Source organism: Lingula anatina, chromosome 8, assembly GCF_051362555.1.
Source record: "Lingula anatina isolate TDL-2025a chromosome 8, LinAna3.0, whole genome shotgun sequence".
Lineage (NCBI taxonomy): Eukaryota > Metazoa > Brachiopoda > Lingulata > Lingulida > Lingulidae > Lingula > Lingula anatina.
Window position 1 is genome coordinate 2,966,106 of NC_141774.1, and position 22,053 is coordinate 2,988,158.

Here is a 22,053-nt window from a genome sequence, read left to right on the forward strand (position 1 = left end):
ATTGTTGACAGCAATATTATTTCTTTCTATTTATTTACAGAACTTTGTTCAAACGCGTTCGCAAGATCTATCTACTTGTATTTAATACCATGCATTTCTTTGGTGTTAATATTTAATATTATGACACGCTGAATGATGAATCCCATATGCACAATGTTGCTGAAAAATAGAACACTCTTTTATTACCATATTTACTATCATAAATATTGTTTTTATGTGCTTTATTCATTGTAACGTATGCATCTACATGGATAGATGAAAATGTACAAAGGAATGCAAATATATATAAATATGAATTATGATCAATAGTGATATTGTATGACTCCTTGTATAAAAAAAAAAACTGACATATGCAGTACTTATGACTGCCTCTATGGTTCAATCCAAAAACTGCATATTAAAAACAAATTCCGATTCCTTTATCCATTGCGCTTACAGAGCAATAATTAATGACAGCTGTCTATATCTCCGTTAACTCCACGTCTCTGGAGAACTCCCAGAACAACTGTGATGCCAGTTATTGATGTTACTATTGGTGTAGAATTAATTTAGTGTCCTGGCATCGCTCTGCTTTATGTCGTAACTGCAGATGGAGAAGATATGAATTATACGTTCATAAGTCTGTCATTGCAAGTGTAATCACCGATACGTATAAATGCTGACTTGACTGCGCTTTGTCTTAAAACTGCGAAGAAAAAATAATTATTATTATTACCGATAAGATCGATCCCGGGATTGCCCGTCTGATGAAAGCTTTGTTACATAAATATGAAATGTAATTAGCTGATTTTGCTGAAATGTAATACTTGTATACGCAGGTGCAGAAACAGTCCATATTATTTTTCCTTGGCAGCTCGAGAATATCACGAAGTGAAGGGGGATAGAAACCAGCCTGGGTCCAAGAGAAACAGATCCCCAATGTTTTATAATGTAAAAGATTTCGCAAACGGAATGTGCTTCCTCTGACTGGCATTCAAAAATACACACGTCGCACACACGTACAATCACATACACACGTGCCAAAGACACTCACCGGCATGTACATATACGTCAAACACGCCCATGCATACGCACGCACACACGTAACACAAGACGTACCCCTTCATACGGCACAAACAACACTTTTCCTGTAAAGGCTTTTCAGGTTCCGCCATCACAACAGATTTGTCATGTAGACCATTGTCGACATGCATATACCTTGACTGTTCTAAATGTACTAATATGCAGTACTTATACACCGTGCATACAGCGCCTGCAAGTTACTGGTGCAGTTACCACCCAACACATCTTAGACTTCACTGAGGGATCAGGGGATCTGTAAACGTTGTGCGGCTTCTAGAATCATCTTTTGGGGGCAACAGGAGACCGGAATTTGTTCACATTTCCCTCAACATACCTGTGCATTAAAAATTTCTGGGGCAGGGGCTAGATAGGGGTACGGCCACGGAATAAAGAGCCAGATGTTACCATACAACATATTCTGCCGGATGTTTACCTTGCTCTCCATGTCGCCAATGTGGCTTGTTATCTGTAGATCTCTCTCTCTCTTCTGAGTTTGCCAGCCAGTCACTGGTGTGGCTGAAGAGGCTGGCAATGGACTCTCAATGACATCATTACACTATCGAGGCAAAATGAATCAGTGTTAATTAAGTTTTACTCTATGTCTTAACAGTGGTATAACGTAAGTATGGCCTCAGTGCTTGAATGTCTCTTCAAACTGTTTGTAGTCTAGAACGTAGCGCTTTCCTGTTCAGTGATGTTATGAATCAACAGTAATATCTAAATACATATAACTTCTGCGAATAATCTGCAGAACCTATAGGAGCCATATGTACCATGAGGTTCCATTGGTGGCATGGGGCTATATATCTCTGCCTATATATATTACTCAGTGATAGGCCTTCCAGTATTTATGAAGCATGCCCCTGAACCCGGTCCGCCACACTCCTAATGTTTCTGTGGTGCTAAGATATAAAGCTGATAATTCAGTATTGACAGTATGGACGATGTACGCCGTCCTGGACACTGTGGTAAGGCTTCTTGTCCCGTGGACTACCCAATGTAAACGCCATATTCATCTGCTCATCATCTGCTTCAATATGATCACTGAAATCTATGACCTTTGCTGCACATCCGATCTGTCGGATCTGTTAATGAAGTGAACGTGGCATGAACATGGCGCTAAATAGCACGCTACAGATACTGTAGATCAGACCAGACAATTAAGTCACTGTGTCTTTTCAAGGATGTAAAAACCCTCAAAGGTGTTATGTGGTATTACACGCGGGATTTGCATTGCCTACATTTTCTTGAAACGTTGTTTTCCTTACGACACTTAAAGGTACATACGAACCGAGCATCGGTGGAGCGTGGATTCCCAGTAACACATATGAACCACTTCTACAAGTTTCTTATACGACTCAAACAAATTCGACTTGCCTAGGGATAAAGTGAATAAATCATTCGATCAGCCATAAAAGAGCTTTAGACTGCTCCTTTCTTTAAATTTTTGGTCAGAAATTTAACCTACTTTCGTGACCTACTTTTCTGCCCCATTGACATACAGCATAGAAAGCTAGCAGGAAAAAACGTTCAAATATCATTTTTCGGTAAAACTTAACAATGCCCTTAGGTAATTCTCTTAGTTATTTTACTTGAAACTATATGCTGGCATTTGGTTGGCTTTGGTGGCAAAAAAAATGACTTCATATGCAGGATCGACCAATCTCCGAAGGGTTTCTCCCTAAATTGCTTTCAGTTTAAGCAGCTCTGATGTCTGACACGCCTACTGAAGCTGTTAGGGGGTACCTAGATGGATCTAGGTATGGGAATTGGGTCTTATATGTATATTTATAAAAAAACTGTCATTAGGTCAAAACACGATTTATTATCCTTTTATAGACACAGCTGTTACGTTCCATGATTACTTCGACGGCCAATTTGTAATACAGATTAAAAAGGCTCTATAAGATACATTACATTATGTGGATCATATAGCTCATAAGCTATCTTGTAAGGCTAATACACTTTTACTAAGCGATAATCGAGAAAGCATAAGTCAGATTACTTCGACTGTTGGACGTAAGTGTTATTTCCGGTCTCAAAACCGCACCGACAGACAAACCACTGAAACAACTGCTGGTCGTGTGCAGGGGCGGGTGTGGATGGGTGGAGTCTGGGGGGGGGGGGGGTTCACACTAACAAAAATCCCGTTCACACATCTGTCCAGTCAAACAACAGAATAAACCAAACAAATATTTCGTGGGCGGACTAATATTGGCAATATCCGATACTGCCATAAAGATCATAATGAAGCTTTTAACAAACGCCTTTCGACAAAATGAAAGGCAAAATCCAAGCAATTACCTGGAACAAAAACATCATTTTCTGTGGCAAAAATATCCCTCTTCAAACCATTCCAGATAACAGCTTCTGAACACGCAGTTGTCTGGTTGAGGAGTTTTATTTGTTTCGAACAATACAATTAATTGACTACATAATTCCCATCCATTTTAGATACTTATAGGCTGATTTGCAATATTTTCATATTTCCGGGACAGTAATTATCCTTTAAAGGATATCAGACAATTTATTCAATCCGGTAAATGACAGAGTAATGGGTGATACCCTGCAGCGCCTTAATGTAAACACAGTTGCATGCAGAAAGAGAGAGACAGAGAGAGAGAAGGGGGGGGGAGAGTCCATATTTCTACTGAAAATCTACATGTATATGTCCAGGCTATGCAGGTGGCGATGGCATTTTCCTATTTCCATTTATTTGAACAATATAAGTGTTTGTCTGTGGTGCATTTCACTCACTGCGGCATTATCTTAATAAATGGAATTGTCAACAGCAATAACAATAAGAGAATAATAAAGGTAATACCAATTTTCACCTTTACCTCCCCCAAGATTTTTTTTATTCAGTTTATTTGCTTGCATTATGCCTGAGGCGCTGGCGTAGTATTTACAACATTTTCTTATGTCCAACATTGAGAAATAGACCAAAACATACAATACCACAGTGAATTCTTGAAATCTGCACCTCACGGTGAGCGCTGTGGTTTATCAATTGTAACTCTTAAAAACATTTAAAACACCAGACCATCATTTGAAATCTCAGACTGGCCAGTCTCACTGAAAGCAATTAGCCCGTATATTTTGCCGCTATGTCCCTGATCCAAATCTTATATTGTTTATCAAATAGTAACATCCCCCGACAATCTAACAAGTTAAAGAGCACGTGCAAAGAGAATCGACCTACTCCACCCTAGTATTTAGCCACATTGATGACATACGGAATCCTCAGAGTTTGAGCGAGAGACGTTGTGACAGGAATGGTCGTCCGCTAGGAACCGTAGTCCCCTCTCATATCTATCCTATACACATGTACTAATCCCAATACTCCAACTAACCCTAACCTGTACTAATCTAATGAGACCACGGGCTTCCATTCCTAGGACTACCATTCCTGTCACACCGGTCATTTCTAGTATATATTATGAAGAATTGCTTGCTTGATCTTATTTAAATTATGACAACCTACACGTATATAATGATAGTCTGTAACATCGATTTTGTATTATTAATCAAAATAATCAAATGAGAACTTCATTCTCGTCGGTCCAGCGGGCTCCATACACTGTACTGTGGACTGGTACTTTTCTCGGAAATGCAATAAACCAGAAGGAACCTTGTACGTTTGAAGGAGCTAATGGGAGGATTGTTAATTACCATCACGTCAAGCAGACGATTACCAACCACGGAGAACGAAACCACTATAAATCAAACGAACACAAACGGAAAAATCTTCCAAAAGTGCGCTGGTCAACGCAGCGGAGTTTAATAGATTTTCAATTAAAGTACAAATGAGCCTACCTTCCCATTCACATTTTGCGAGGTTGATTCCACAAGTGAGTGCACAATACACAGTGACCGACCGCAATGAACGTCGTCAGCATATCTACTTGACTAACTGGCCACTATATTGCTAAGGTTGACTTCTTTTACGGGGGACTTGAAGAAACAATAATCTTAATTCAATTACCTTAGATCAAGTTTACTTATCTTCTTAAGTCTCCTATCATGCATGGAGGTACATTATCAAATGAAGCCTTGCTAATGAAATGTTAGCGGATTTAATAAACAAGCTAATCATTAATGGAATTAAAACTTTCCAAATACAATTAGGGTATGGACATGGATTTTACATCAACTGTAAGATTAGGTTACTAGTTTTACTGCCTTGGTTACTCTATCACAGGGACGCCAGGTCTTAGTTACTTCGCCAGCAGGTAACCCATCATCGATGACATGTTTTTAGAGATCAACTGCAAACTGACTGATTCCGACGTTTATTTCTCTGGCTGTGAGATCTGGAGTGTCCTAAGATAGTAAGAGCAATCCACGCTTTCGGTTCGAATGACAAAAAATTAGTCTATAATGATCTGTCTGATCTCTATATATGTAGTGATACAAAGAAAGAAGCACGTAAATATATTTAAGTGATTCTTATGGCAAGAGACAAGCCAATTAACGAATTTAGGCATATATTTCTAGAGAACTTCAATATAATTAAATTGAGATTGATTAAAATTTAAACTAGGAGATTAATTGACATTATTCAGTCCTTTATAAACTGAAAAACACCCTGTATATCTAGATTACAGATCTTTCTATTGAATAAAATATCATTTTATACGTGTAGGTTGTCATAATTTATATAACATCAAGCAAGCAATTGCTTAATGATCGCCATGACTATCCCTGCCTGCGTGCCAGCCTGTAGCCCGTGTGTGAAAAACAAAAATCTACATGAACTTCAATAGAAGTCGTTCTGCGTTTTCAAGTTGCGGTTCTATCATTAATCAGTAACCAACCAAGGTTACATTAAATCTTTGTTTAAATTAAAGTACTTAAGATTTGGTCTCATTGACTTTTGACTCCATTTTACTTAGACATCATCCAATGTTACTCAAGCCTCATTAGTTGCGTAAAGAGCCCTTTTCAACTACACAATGATATATAAATAATATATTTGTCTTATTTAGATACTATTCTGTGAATTATGTAATTTCCTACCCCCATATTTGCCACTTTAGCTGAACACCTCTGCAGTAATAATAGCAGTTACAAATCTCGCCCACAATAAAATTAACTCCCCCGATCCCATTAAGCATTGCAATATGGATATATTTTACCAAATAGACCCCATACAAACATTCTAGGTTCAAATCACCTGAATAATTGTATATTATTTCATTTTTATTTAAATTCTAAATTATGAATGTTATACCGGTATTTCCCCTTCCCCCATGTTTTAAAATTCGCCCATTCAAGCCACAGTGTGTCACATGGCATTAAAGTAAATCCTTGTGAGACAGTTTTTTGTTCTGGGAACACCTAGAAATAAAAAAATTAGAAATCAAGTATTAAGAAAACGCATGTTTCAATTTTTTCAAGGGGTTGCACGCGAATCCTTTGTTCCCACCAAACTGTTATATTTCATTGCTGTCTTCGCAAGCACAATATGATGAAATTAGTGGACACCGTCACAATCATGTTGAGACAGACCCAAAAAACAAATACTGAAGGCTCAGTACTTTTGAAACTTAAATTTTACAAAATATATTTATCAAATTTTATATAAAATAATTTCCAGTGGTAATTCTAGTTTTACAATGATTTTGATTTAACGGTGAATTGTTTTGCATTCACTTATATATTTTCAGACATTCTAAACAACCCGTCCGTGAATTCAGTTGGGTCAGGTGTAGGTTAATTATATAATATGGTGCAATTTCCCTATTAAGACCGCACAGTTACCACCACCTGCAGCTCAGAGATGAATCTGAACATAGGAATATAATCTATAATTAACTATTAGGCCACACTCAATTAATTTCATGTATGACTTAATCTGGAGACACCCAAACTAATGCAAGAGGGCGAAAAATGCCGCTAAAGTAGACGAACGCACAGCTAAAATTACACACAGAAATTAGACAAATGGAACCCCAGTGTATCAAACAAACAAAACATTTTTATTGGTGCTGAGAACACTAAAGAGTCAGAAGTCTTCTTAGTGTATCAAACACCAGACACGGTACAGCATACTTTTAAATTACGTTTTTTAGTTGTGAGTGAATTTTAAAATGCTGGTAAACTATTACATTATTGCATGTTAGACGTAGTCCTATCTAGCTTTACAATTCTAAATGACTGATTTGATTTGTTTAGTTGGTATAATTAAAAGCACACTATTGGCCAATACGTAATGCCAGCTAAGAAAACGCATTATACAGGAGACTGATGGAGAACGCTGGACAAAATCAAGTGCGTTGCTTTCCCAACCCTTGAATAGGAAATAAAAAGTAAAGGATGTTATAATAAGGATAAATGAAGTTTGGGTATTTATTAGATATTTTGATGATACTCGCGGTGGCTGAGATTTAGGTCATAAGTTAATTGTAATTAAAATTTGCCCTGTTTGAACTCCGCCGGAACCTAGCTGTATTTCAGGGTCAGCGCATGCTCTGTAACTTAACACGAACAAACGATAAAAATTATTCATGTGTCTGTTTACATCATTTAGCCTGGTGTACGACGAACCTGTCATCCATGTTCAGTAGTCGTCGCCAAGGACCCGCTATGCACATACTGAACTTCCTAAAGTTTACTATATTCTGACTTCAGAATAAAACCGCCGGCGCGCGGCCGACATAACCTGTTCCTGACCGGCAGGGCCTTCAAGCTGCACTGCTGGGTCCACGCCGACTTTGCATCAAAGACATACCACGTTATTTCTTTACGACCCCCCCCCCCCCCCCAAACAAAAGTAATAATAAAGATAAAAAATCACCCTAAATAGTGGAGTGGAAGGTGTTAAGTGATGTGCGCGGCGTCGAGAAAAATAATACTTCTATATCCTACATCTGTTTTTAATTTGCCTTGTTTTTCTGTCCACAAGTTATTTTTACTAAGTGATATAATGAATCTCCCTATATTTCCTATGTCTTACATATTGACCGATTCAATGGTTTTAATTTGATCTTAAGAGTTCCCCTCTGACAAACTGATTATATAATCCATAAAGTTTATAAAAACAAATGTTGTGAATCGTTTAATATAAAATGAACTTTAAAAAGTTATACCTGACACATTTTTTTGGCAAGAAGTGACTTATAAATGATTATACTACAGCCTTTTTGCCGTGCCGCACACTTTCTTTTCTTCTTCGAGTTCAAAGTCCGATCGATTTCTCTCACTTGTTTCCTTCGTACTGTGATGTGCTGTAATACTATCGATCACTGTGTTCACAGCAAGGTTCACGTGTAAACACTGCCAGGTTTTCAGTAGAATATATTGATAAACATTTAACTAAGTGGGGGATTATGCAGTGACCAATAGCGTACTCTAAGTTAAACAGCCTAAACAGATTAAATGCGCTTACAAAAAAAGAATAAAATAAGAGAAAAATTTTTAAAAAATTAAAAAAAAAACGCAATCGTAGAGAGACCATTGATCAGCGATTCGAGTGAATCATCAAGATGTGTTTACTGGGATGAGTTATGATTACAGCCACAGCACGTACGGGTCAACCTGATGGCAGGGCGCATTAACTCGCACAATTTTGTAGCTCGCAAAAAAGTGTTCTACTGTCCACGCAGAACATTATGAATGAATTTACTCGACTTCAAACTCCAGCCCAAGATACGTCTTCGAGAGTGTCACAGTCGAGCTTAGTATGCTTATTATTCTGCATCAGCACGCAGAGGCCCTATATTGAAACAACTAGTCATTTATTTGTTGTCCAGGTAGAGGCGTTCAAACGTTGTGCCACCGTCGATATTTTTTGTCAAAATAAATGTTCGTTGGGGGATCAAATAGTGCAGTGATAATGGTCTAGGGAAACAGCGACAAAATTTGAAAAAAAAAATGTTCACCCCTAACATGAACAGAGAGATGGAGGAAGGTTTGGATATAAGTTGCTCTTAGCCCCTGTAGAGGGGTTCAAAAATTATGCTACCGTCGGTATTTCACGACGTCAGCACGGGGTATTGGGTATAGTTTTCAACTAGCAATAACCGCGCCTCGGACAAACCTCAATGGATATGGTGCCGCCACTGAGCAAGGCTGACACATGACAGGAATTCAGCGTCTTTGCCTGCGCGTCTGTAGGTGATTTGCAGAACAAACAGAAAAGTCACGTACGGTGAATAATGAACGCAAAACACGTTTAACTTGACAACAGCAGGCCCACAAACATTATTGTTTTATTACATTGATTTATTCTAGTATGTGAGTAAAGGGAAAGCAGCTCATTGATCTGAAAGCATCTGGAATAGGTACAATTAACACCGACAGTTCGCAACCACGGGAACATATCCTATATAAAACCACCAAGATTCACGTCATGATGCCACAAACTAGACAAAGAAGACTCGTATAATAACATTCTCAGTGAAAAGTGTCCCCGCCAAGGAGCAACTTCCCATAGCTTGTATCATATATGCCTATTAAGATATGGCGACATGTATCTTTATTTAAGTGTTAAATTTAAAATAAAATATAGAAAAGCGTCTGATGTTAAAACATTCGCGTTGCCGATAAAAGATACTGTATAACACACCTGCAGCCGCCGGTGCAGATAACCTACATGTAAGTGACTGTAAATAGAGAGGTCGAGGTGAATGAGAGTCATATTTTAATTAAATGTGCACGCCATATGAATACTCTGCACGCGGGTATGAGTCTACAGCGTTCTGCCTACGGACTGAGAGAGAGAGAGAGAGAGAGAGAGAGAGAAAGCCTTCTCGGGTAGCAGCATATTAGTATTGCAGCACACGCAATCTGGAACAATTTCACCTGAACGTTCAGGCTATATGCAGACACGAGGATGTTTGAATAGTTCCATTGTTAGAACTAACCGTTAAAACCAATGCATGATCGATATGTTAAAGTTTGATCGTCACTGACCAGGTCTATTTTGTAACGCTGTCGAGTTTAGCACTGTGAGGCTCTCAACTGACCCAAGTCACGATACACGCAGCAATATGATAACCCAACGTGCAATTGTCGTTGATAGATTTCCCCGTTAATATAGTTTGTGTAGCCTACTAAATTATATACTTCTAGTAACAGTGCTTTCATCTCAGTCTCCTCTCTGTGTCCTGGCCGCGAACGTTCAAAATTCTTAGATCATATTGGCATAGGCTAGATTTTTTACATAATTCAGGAAGTAGGCTTTGTTATCAACTTGCTGACTAAATAAACAGTCGCAACAGTTGCACTTATGTCGGTGGTCCACGTATAGCGGTTACTACTATATACACCACCACTGTCGGCGTTCATATGATATATGTACACAACATGGCCTCAGGATTTCACCTCATCGGACGCTGTTATTGATCTTTGTCCGCAGACGACGTAAACTAATGAGCGCCGATTGATCTCGTCTGCTGCACGTTATTGATATTTGATTGCCTTGTTATAGCTCTCCAGACTCCGCCCATAGTTTAGAAATGACCTAGAACATTGAGGGCTACATTCTGTCTTCCTTTTCTTATCTAACCAAATTAAATCAAGACAATATCTATATAATTGAGAGGTAGAATGGGGTTTAATAATTCTGCCAAACTGCTGGTTGTGTGGGACATTGTTTCATTTTATACTCTTAACAAAATAAGCCTGTTCCATCCCTAGCCATCGCATTAACGAGTTACGTAGAGAGGACAGTGCTGTTGCTATCACAACATGTACACTAGTCCTTGGAGAGTGTCAACTACCAGAATATGGCACTCAGATTCTTCATCATTCTTCATCATCTCACACCCAGCTACACATGTGTGGATCATCCTGTCCAGTTGAATATTTTAAAGGTGATTTTATACCAAGGAGAGGTGAAATGCAGTGTCCACACAGAGCCTTCTTACTGCAGTTGTAATCAAGCCCGATACATTGTATGTCGCTTGCAGACCTGCCATATCACACACTTATAACGGACATGACAGTTATATGTGCATAACTGTGTCAGCTAAAACGTAACATATATACCTCATCGAAAATGAGATATTTATCAAAATCAAGTCTGACGAAATACAATGCAAATTGCACAAAAAATACAGAAACCCATAGGAAAAAATTAACTCACCGCATCTTAACAGGTTGAAAGCATATGCCTTGCAGGAAGGCCTGCTAGTGCAACACGGAGTCTTCCCTATAGTCACCACACTTAAACCAACCCACCGTCACAGACAGAGCTGTCATGCGCCTATCGATCACCATGGCCGCCTTAGCACTAGGTTCTGAAGATCGATTTGTATGAAAAAGGAGAAGATCTCGTTTATCATGGCGCAGGTCGTAGGCATTGTAATTCTTCTCCCTGTTACATGAAACATTTGTTATCACTAGGACAGACTCCCGTAAAATTGTACATCATCAAAACACCGGCTTTATCATGGCATCATAGAGCACATTCGGAACAGCGGACTAACAGATCCGTGGATCAAATATGGCGACACACTTAAAAGCTTGCCGCTTAATTCCCGATTAGACACTGAATACATTCCCCGCGGGGATTACACAACAAGCATTGAAGTAGGTCGGCCATATTTGATCCGCGGATCTGTTAGTCCACTGTTCTGAATGCGCTCTATATATATTAGAAATCATGGTTTGTTCCCCAACTTGAATTTCCGTTAAAGTAAATGGAATTTCCTTCATTGCGACCTATACAGACTAGAACATTAAGAGAACAATGTCTGAGCCGCCCGCGGTCCTTCAGAAGCAAGCAACTGGACTGCTTGAAATGTTGCACGAGAAAATTTGATGTGATGTCGTTGCATTCCCAGTGTTTTATGTTCAGACAACACTATAGCAGATGTCTTCATTGGATAATTTCGTCAAGGAGAGCAAAGGAAGGTGTGCGTTTGCCGGTATAGAGGACCTCTTGCTGGCTTTCTACTTGGGCCAACTTAAATTCAGCCACACCCCCTCGTCCTTGTCACTGTGTAGCTCTGAATGTCGTAACTCATTTAAATAAGCTTAGTTGGAGCGAGTCTTCTTGTAGTATACGTGGAAGAGAATTTTAGGGGGGGGGCTCACTGATTAGTTGAGATAAATTGGGAATAACCTCAAAAATTAGATGAAAAAATAAGGAAAAAATAAACCTCTCGAAGTATACTACCAAAGACACGAATCTCGGGCCCTTTTCTACACCGTATAACACTCATAAGGAGTCATGGAAACGTTTGCTGTCTGAAAAGTGATTATAAAGCCTGGTAAAGCTCACTAAATGTATCTGCCAGTTCAAGTGTTTTTCCAGTCGACATATCATATTTTACATATACACCATAAGTGATAGCCAGGATAGTTTATTTTAACGACAAATTAAAAAATCAAGCATCGTTTTGTTCATGTTCTTATGATCATCTGATTCGAGATGATAGGACTTGAATTTCCCTGGAAACAAATGGCCAAATATGAAGACGACTTATCATATTTATATGTCACAAGAGAAAGAGGGCGCACATATGGGATATACAGATACACATACCGGTATAGGATACACTGGACACGTCTGATATGAGTCGAGGGCTATAAATTAAAGTAAGATATTTTGGTTAATTTTCTATCTCTTGTTTTTATCAGGTGTAAAAAAGCAGTCAACACTTCATTTTGAGTATTGCACGCTTTTCTCTTTTTATATCCCTCTATTTACTTTTAGTGTTAACTGGTGACTTTTTCAAAAAGTTTCCGTTCCCCTAAATCATTAATATGTATTATTCGATCTCCTACGGATCATTTACTTTGACGCCAAGCTTCTGCATCACATAAGGGGTGTTCAGAACTGAACTTCTTATCAGTCACTGGAGACCGAAAGTCATAAGAAAAGTCATACATATAAGTCAGTTGAAGACCATCATAAAACTGTTGTCTGTCAGTCAAATCATTTTTGCAACCCACGATCCTCCAGAACCAGGGTTTGGGCGAATTTAAAAAAAACGGGGGAAGAAATAAAACTTCATTTCATATTGGCCAATAATTTGACGGTGAAGTGATGGTTTGCACTGACTCTGGCTTTGGCCTCTCCTGTATCATCAATCTTTTGGCCGAGGTGCCCCTCCCCTCCCCTCCCCCTTCCCTCCAGTCACACTGCATACACTCACGTACCCCAGTACTTCACGTGATAGTTCAATAGAATGCATCAGTAGCGGATTATCACAAATTAATCTACTGAATGAATGTAACTACGATATAACAAGAAAACTCACCTGGCCCATTTTACTCGCGTTTAGTTCTTGTCCTGTGAATTATGGTTCATGTCCCAAATTCTCTTTTCTAGTAACTTAATTTGTACATTAAAATACAGCGGGGTTACAATCAAGTTACTCTGATCACGAGGCTGCTATACGTGTATATATTGCTGCTGTGCATGTATTGGTTAAGTCACCCAAATCACCAAACTGTGTATACAGGGGATAGGTCCCAGTGTAAAAGTGGCAGCTATTATCTATAAATTAGCTTAGGCGTAGAGGGATGATCTTTAATGGAAATGTGTCTAACAAATACGAGAATTACCTCTCTTCTTCCGATATCATAGATACACAATATTATTATCTGGGCTAAATGTCTATTCTCATCATATATTTATAAGGGGCCTACAGCATTATGTTACTCAGGCCACTCCTTAAAGTGTCGTTATTCACCTTCCTATACCCCTACAATCCTTCATTAACGAGTCTGACATCCTGAAGAGAGCGTATTTCACCGTTGTCAGTTACCTCAACAGAAGGACACAAATGTGTAATTACACGTCACACTGTGCCATGCACCATAATATCAAATATTACAGAAAGGTTCAAAGGCGGTTTATTTCTGTCCGTTTCAACACACATTTGACCTGCTAACGGTAGTAAGCATCAAGAGACATAATCTTTGCTGAAGTTCCCCCGTTATTTACAGTTGTCACTTTTGACAACTTGCTTGTGTACATAAGGGTTATCTTGGTTACAGTACAGGGAGGGTAGGATACGGCACCGTGTCTTGCGCGTGGGTAGTAGCCTATTCCTTGCAAGTAGGACCTAATACTACTTTTGAGAGATTCATGAATAACTTGATATTACAATTTCATAAAGGAATATACTATGCGTATCAGTAGATGAGGAACAAAAGCACCAAAAAGACGTGCTTTAAAAAACCTTCAACAAGATATTTTAGGTAGATTGTTAAAAATCGGTTATTATGGCCTACTAAATGCATTTACAGCGGCCGACGGCTTGTCACATCAAGCACATTTCCATCAATTTTGTGGTAGACGTCACAACCATGTTGAGACAAGACAAACGTCAGAACATTACCGCGTACAAAAAGTTGTTTTTACATATAGACCGGGCCCCCTATGTCAAAATATCATTTCCCGAGGAAATAAAATACATCCATAGATTTAAATTCTTATATAAGATCAAATCCACACAATCCCTACCCTAGTTTCTAGATTCCAGTTTTGCCAGCTCGATCTTGACTTCATATATAACCCATATCAGCAAAACTGCCCGCTTCACAGTGACTCTGACACTCAGGGCAACAATCCCAGCAGTCGAGTTAAAACTGGCGGCGAATGAACATGGCATGGTTGATCGACTTTGTTCTGGTGTAGACACGGTGAGCTGAAAACTTGGTTTTTTTATTTCTTTTTTGACAGCTTTCAGAAGTTCATCATGTGAGATTTTTTCTCTAAGGGCCAAATCTTAAGCTAGGTTATTTTTCACCTCACCTGTGATAAAATAGACCGAAATACATGTAGTGTGTTTCACCAGCTAGTGATAATATACATATTTTAACTACTAGAGTAGTAAAAAGTTCCTTTGCATTCTCCGACTCAAATTTATACCTCTGGGGACGTGGCTTTCTTCGACGCATTTCCTCTTCGACAGATTTACACAGGGGGCGGATCCAGGATTATTTAAAGGTGGGGGGCCGCGGATGCGAAATCAGCCCCCCCTCCCCATGGCGTGGGATTCGAGGCCCGGTGAAAGACCCCGCAATTTTTGGTATTAGTATTTGGTACGGTTTAGCACTATAAATCAGCTAGTAAAAATTTTTAATCCAAGAGGGGAATATTAATGTGATTTTTTTTCGGACCCACCCCCACCCCCCCCCAAATCGGCCCTAAGATCTTTTATCTCTAACACCCATTTTAACCACAATTAACCAACACTACCAGAGCGGATGAATGTTAGTGCTATAGGTTATGCTTTGCTAGTGCTAAATAATTGTGTGGTGTGTTGGCTAATTCGTTAATATGGGCGTTAGTGCATGTACAAAGATATGCGGCTAGTGTCTGTAAACGCCTAATCCGTTTATAAGGCCTGGAAGTCCTAAACAAAATTTTATTGAAACTGCTGCCATAAATGATAGAGTTGACAAGTCAACTGAAATTTAAGACAGCTTGCGTGTGAACATAAGGGTTATCTGAGTTACAGTACAGGGAGGGGCGGGATACGGCACATAGTGAACCAATATCTGTCACAACTCGCTGCACTTTATGTTGTGGTTCCTCGCTGCACATTATGTTGTGGGTGCGCGTCGTCTTTACAAACGGAAAGAGAAAATGTCAACATTCAGCTACACGTAGGTGCAGTGCAGTGTACAGTACTTCGAGGCTGGTAGTTCAGCCGCCTTGGAGAAATAATAAAACTGGTCTAGCTGAGCCCCACATTACACATGCATATTATGTTCAGGTGAGGGAAATCTGCTTGAAATCGATCTTACAGTTTTCAGCCCAAAAAAAAGCTGGTGCCACGTCATCAGCTCGAGTAAGCAAAGCATCCGCGGCGGACCCCCCTTAAAATAATCCTGGATCCGCCCCTGGTTCTATATTGGGCAATGGACATCAAACAATAGGCCTACCGGTAGGCCTAACGTCTTCGAAAATTGAAATAAAAAAGGGAGTGTAAAAATGATTTCTTTTCCTTTTAAATAATAAACAATTCAAATCCTTTTCAACCAAAATATTAGCAATTTATATTTGAACTAAAAATCAAAAGATCTAGGCCGAAATAGCTTGAACGTAGCGCTGAACTGGGATGCGCTTGATGTGCCCCGATTCTCCTCCGATATAGTGTGTTAGTTGTGACAGATATGTTGATTGCGTTTTCACTGCGGGTCTTTTTTTTCATCAACAGACTTGTTCTTTCAAATCGGAATACTATTTTCAAGCATTTTGCACGTTAAGGAATATATCTAGGATTATTAACGACGTATTCAATCGCCACTGGCACCTGGCCTTACGTATGCAAAGATTCAGTGATAATTTTTTGGGATTGGAAAGCGCGGTTTTGCAAGTGAACACAATCGAAAAGGAGTGCATTTTAGTTTATTGGGTAAGTATAAAGACTTTGCTTCCCTTCTGTTGAATGCTCTAAGACCTCTGGTTTTTGATAACAAACAAATCTTATCTACATTCGTGTCTTTCATTCTCTTTCTGCAAAATCATAGATCTAATCAGCACAAAACGGTGTTCAGTCATCCAAGTTTTCCTGAAATCAAAGTCGTCGGGTAGACATTCATTTGGGCTTGTTGTATACATGTCGACTCTCCCGGATAATCTTGGAGTCTCCTGAATACAGAACGAATCTTTCCGTCACCCGTACAGGTAACCAAATCTCCCGGATAAAAGCGACTTTGAAATTTTGCACCACTGTCAGCTAACGTCCTGTTGATTTATTTTCAGAATAGTTGGGTGATCTTTTGAAAACTTCATAATTCTCTTCTAATTGTTTGAGATAGGGGTCAACCACCCCACCCCCAACTATGCACCTGATCACAACGGCAGCCCCCCCCCCCTATATATATATATATATATATATATGAGTGGAAAAGTAGTAAATCACATGCCTAGATAACTTAATTATATCTGGTTTTTAGAATGTGTTTCCATAGTAACAAAACTTCCATAGATACCCATCTGTTGCTGCATGATATGGCCATATGGGCCTTAAAGGCTATTTTTAAAATTTTGAATGAAATTTTAGAAATTTTGTTAAAATTTCTGGAATGTAAATTTTATAACTCTGTTTTATCTCCACATAAGGTTGTTCATAACTGCTAAAAAAAAAACTTATTAAAAAAAAAGTAAAAGTGAAAAGCTGAAAATATAGCCAAAATGTCATGAGTGTAATACTGTTTAACTACAGTTGATTCGAACATTTTAAAAGTAACATGATTTAAAAACTGCCCATGGTATTTAATCAGTTTATTGCTTGTAGTTAAACAAGTTCTCCACTCGATCTAACCCTCCTCCTCCATTCCCCCCCCTCCCCCCCCCCCACCAAAGAATTTTCCTGTGGTAAGGAGCAATTATCTCCTACTCACTAACTGCTGCTTGACCCATTCTACACTAGGATTCTATGTTTGTTCCATTTTTAATTTAAAATGACTGGCCAGTAAAATAGATCTTCTACGGTCACACACATTGCCTAGTTTTCACACAAGAAAATAGGTTGTTCAGTGTTGCAGCCCTGTGCCATGTATACTTATAGACCTTGCAAGCTGGCACTGACTACATGAAGAGACTAAGAAAATAATAATGACACTAGGTATGCACCATGATAGGTGAATTTTGATCTTATTTTTTTATTCAATTTAACTGTTATACGATGATTCTAAAAAAATATTTGACAAAATCAGTGTCTTGATTACAAATAGTAAATGCAATAGTAAAAATGCCCAGTCTATTCAAAAATTTACTTGGACCTCAGTAATTCCAGTAGATTTTAGGAAACTGGTGGTCCAATTGGCCAGAAAGCTAAAAAGTTTATGGCAAAGATTGCACTAATTAAGGAGCCTTTTTTTCAGATTAAATGATCAATACGAAATTTACAAAAATGTAGCCTGGGCTATATCTCTTTATATTATGGTGTTTCACATATAAGATTTTCTTAAATACCTTTTTAACCATCAGTTAAATTTACCTTTGTGTCATAAAACATCTTTATCGTGCCTTCCATTGTGGCCTTAATGTCAAATATATAGTGATAGTCAATAAAAACTTTCTTGTACTTTTGTACTCTTGTACTTTTTACCGAGAATGGATTGCAACCATATAAATGAGTACAAATGCACTTGTTTGGTCATAAGAGAGTGGGCTGATCACTCAGATGTTTAAAATTTCCGTTTCAGTGATTTTGTGATCAGCTGTTACATGATTGGTGTGAATTAATCAGGTTCAATATATGGTGATTAATTAAGCCTATTTAAGGTAGTCACCAAATCCAGTATGACACATGACAAAAAAGTTTTGTGATGCCATGTCTGACACTGGAAGAGTGACTGCATGCTCTGGGGATGCTGGAGGCTGGGCAGAACCAAAGAGCCGCCAAATGTATCAAAATCCTGAAATATGTCCATATAGTGACATAACTTTCTAATAGATCAGATGGGTCCACATACATATGTACATATCTCTCTGTCCAAACTATTAACTGGAGACCTACATGTGTATAATATGGGGAGTGGGAACAAGAAAACTACTTGGCCCGCAAAGAAAACCTAAAAAACATGCAAAAAAATTTTTAAAAAGCTCTTTTCCTATAGCATGGTGCCACTTAAAGCTACAGTTGCCACTTCATTTGTCAGTACAGTATACTTTAACTTTTTTTGACCAGGAATACCAACTACACAAGCCCCAGTCACTTTCATCCCAGGGGTTCAGTTGCCAGGAGGTCCTGTTACTTTTATTCCCAGTGTACAGACACGTGACACCAGCAGCGACAGGTAAATATCAGTACCACTATATATACAGTGGATGATGTCAGTGATATAGTAAAAAATATTTATGTACAGACACCTGTGACACCAGCACCCACAGGTAAATATCAGTACCACTATATATATAGTGTATGATGTCACTGATATAGTAAAAAATATTTATGTACAGACATCTGTGACACCAGCACCCACAGGCAAATATCAGTACCACTATATATACAGTGTATGATGTCACTGATATAGTAGAAAATATTTATGTACAGACACCTGTGACACCAGCGCCCACAGGTAAATATCAGTACCACTATATATACAGTGGATGATGTCACTGATTTAGTAGAAAATATTTATGTACAGACACCTGTGACACTAGCACCCACAGGTAAATATCAGTACCACTATATGTACAGTGGATGATGTCACTGATATAGTAGAAGATATTTATGAACTGACAACTGTGACACCAGCACCCAGAGGTAAATATGCAGTTTTCTCAAATTTTTAGTCCAAAAAAAATTTTTTTTTTCATTGGACCCAGTCAACTGATGAGCTTATCACAGATTTTTATTGTTGTTATGCATCATCTATCCAATTTTCACAAACATAGAACTAGATTTGTTAAAATTATTAACGTTTAACTATTATAAGGCAGCGCATTTGGCAGTCTTTTCAGTGTAATATTCAGTGTTCTCAAATTTATATGCTCTGAAAAGATCTTTTCCATGAAACACTGTCATCTGATAAGCTTATCACAGATTTTTATTGTTGTTATGCATCATCTGTCTAAATTTCACATATATTAGACTTGATATGTCAAAATTATTAACGTTTAACTATTTTTTGCCATGGAATTTGACAGTCTTTTCAATGTAATGTTCAGTTTTTTATATTATATTGTTTCGAAAAAATCTTTTTTTGGACCGAGTCAACAGATAAGCTTATCACAGATCTTTATTGTTGTTATGCATCATCTGTCTAAATTTCACATATATTAGACTTGATATGTCAAAATTATTAACGTTTAACTATTTTTTGCCATGGAATTTGATAGTCTTTTCAATGTAATGTTCAGTTTTTTTATATTATATTGTCCGAAAAAATCTTTTTTTGGACCGAGTCAACAGACTGAGCTTATCACAGATCTTTATTGTTGTTATGCATTATCTGTCCAAATTTCACAAATATTCGACTAGATTTGTCAAAATTATTAACGTTTAACTATTTTTAGGCACAGAATTTAGCAGTCTTTTCAATGTATGTATATTTAAATCAGTCAGATGGCAACTGGCTGAAAAATGTAACGTCATGGCGGTTATTTGAAATTTTTCAGTGAGTCCGCGTCACGAAATTGCGCCGTTATTCGACAACTGCGATGGCCGACGTGAAAAATCATACCTTGCAAATAAAGCTCTATTAAAATCTAACAAGGGCACTCTGTGCAGTCATTTTTTATAGACATGTAGAAAAGCATGTACTCTTACCCGTGGTTTCAAAGCATTACGGAAATGAGCATTATTTATGAATGAAATACGGACACGATTTTAGGACTTTGGAAAAAAAATGAACCAAAAAATGTATCTCGTAGGGGGTGGGACTATAGTGCGAGGAATAAAGTTGCCAGCCTGAATTTTTATCATTTTTAGATATAAAATAAAATATCATCATGGGTTATTTTTCAAAGTTTCAAGAATGCGTTATCTCTAGTATAGTCACACTGCTCCTGAATTCAACAGTCGACAAAATAAAACTAAAAAATTGACATTTCTCGATACCTCTGCCAAATAGTGAAATTTCGCGACCTTGATACTGCTGAATATTGAACTTTTTATTCAAATATAATAAAAACTAACCTGAGAACGATGTTGAATCAGACGCAACCGATTTAAACTAGTTCCAGTGAGTATTTTCCTGAATGACCTTCACCTATCCTTGATGCGTGGCATGCGACAGACAACCCTGTATCTTTGTAGGTGCATTTTGGAAATTGCTCCTATTCTGTTAGATTTCATCAATGGGATTTTATCATTTATACAAAAATCGATCCTAAGATAGGGTTTGTGTATTCTGATATCATTTATGCAGGAGGTTATATGTTGACCTATATATATATTTTTTCGTAAACAAGTTTGACAAGTGAAAAAATGTATCCAAAAAGTATCAAAGATTCAAATGCCGCATCTCAAATAGCTGGGTAGCTTAGTCCATAGTTGCAAAATGAAGGGTGTGTGGGAATAATAGAAGAATGAAGATTTTAGGGTAAATTATTTAAAATTTGACTTAATATACTGTAATTGACATATTATACGTTTTTGAAGAATTTTTTTAAGCTGGAAAATTTAGGATTGCCATGAGAAATAAAGTTCTTCTTTTTCTTTAAAAGCCAAATTTTTCTTGTTCTTACATCCTACTAATAGAACTCCTCCACACCACGGGAAAAACTATCGAAGCCGTTCTCAATATAAGAACAAGTCTGTTAATATTCATAATTTTTACTATGTATAAAAAACAAACAGTGTAAGCAGAGCCGCAGTCCGCAATGGTACACAGAATGAATATGTTGTGTTCAGTCTACTCGTAACTCCGGATTGTGCAGAATACACTTATGGAAGCAAATTTTGAGGAGGATTCGCATCACTCAGCTTGTTTTGTGTAGGTGCGAAATCGATAAACATCCGTCTTTTGAAATTAGACATTTAGAAAGGTAAAATGAGTTAAACACCTTAGATATTATTTATTATACTAAAAGGCCATTTTATTTTGCAAATAAGTGAAAAGTATTTTACTTCTCGAAATTTAATGAAATCTTCAGACATTCACTTGCTTCTGTATTGGAGAATATGACGTCAGAATATGGCTGACATCTAGCGGAATAGGGTCAAAAAATGCACTTTAACAACTCGCATAAAAAGTTGCTACAATAAACTTCGATGAAACTTGACAATTATATTTCTTATTAAAAAAGTCACATTTTACGGACTTTACTAAGATGCCTTATTTCTAATAAAGGAGAAATCTCAAATTGTTACAGTGTTGCTACGGCCCAAAATTGACCCGTTGGCCGACTTCGTCGAGTTCTAACTCGTTCATTTCTGCTTCCTTGCAAGTGAAACGCACACGTCGAGACGCGTAGTGAACTCTGCTACCACGTCTTAATTTTTCACAAGCACGTATGAGGGCAATTAAGAAAAATTCATGAACTTCTGCGATGGTTACGCATTTTACAAAATTTCGACCGCAACGTCATCTCAGCGCACGCGCTCCGTTCTGAATATTTTCCTATGC

The 22,053-nt window shown here is 37.9% G+C and overlaps 1 protein-coding gene and 1 non-coding gene across 5 annotated transcripts in view; both read right to left on the reverse strand.

Annotated features, from left to right (window-relative positions):
• Window positions 1–13,475, reverse strand: part of LOC106174099 (uncharacterized) — a 30,563-nt gene extending 17,088 nt beyond the window's left edge. Inside the window, exon 1 of one of the 4 annotated variants that reach the window (XM_013555497.2) lies at window positions 13,275–13,475. The gene's annotated coding sequence lies outside the window, so the exon portion shown is untranslated. Of the gene's footprint in view, window positions 1–1,495; window positions 2,235–4,878; window positions 4,959–11,152; window positions 11,290–13,274 lie in introns of those variants that run through there. The other 3 variants (XM_013555495.2, XM_086994181.1, XM_013555493.2) reach the window with 3 other exon arrangements.
• Window positions 8,998–9,137, reverse strand: LOC112041570 (U4 spliceosomal RNA). The gene has a single exon (XR_002886288.2). It is a non-coding gene; the product is annotated as a U4 spliceosomal RNA (small nuclear RNA).
• Window positions 13,476–22,053: the final 8,578 nt, after the last annotated feature.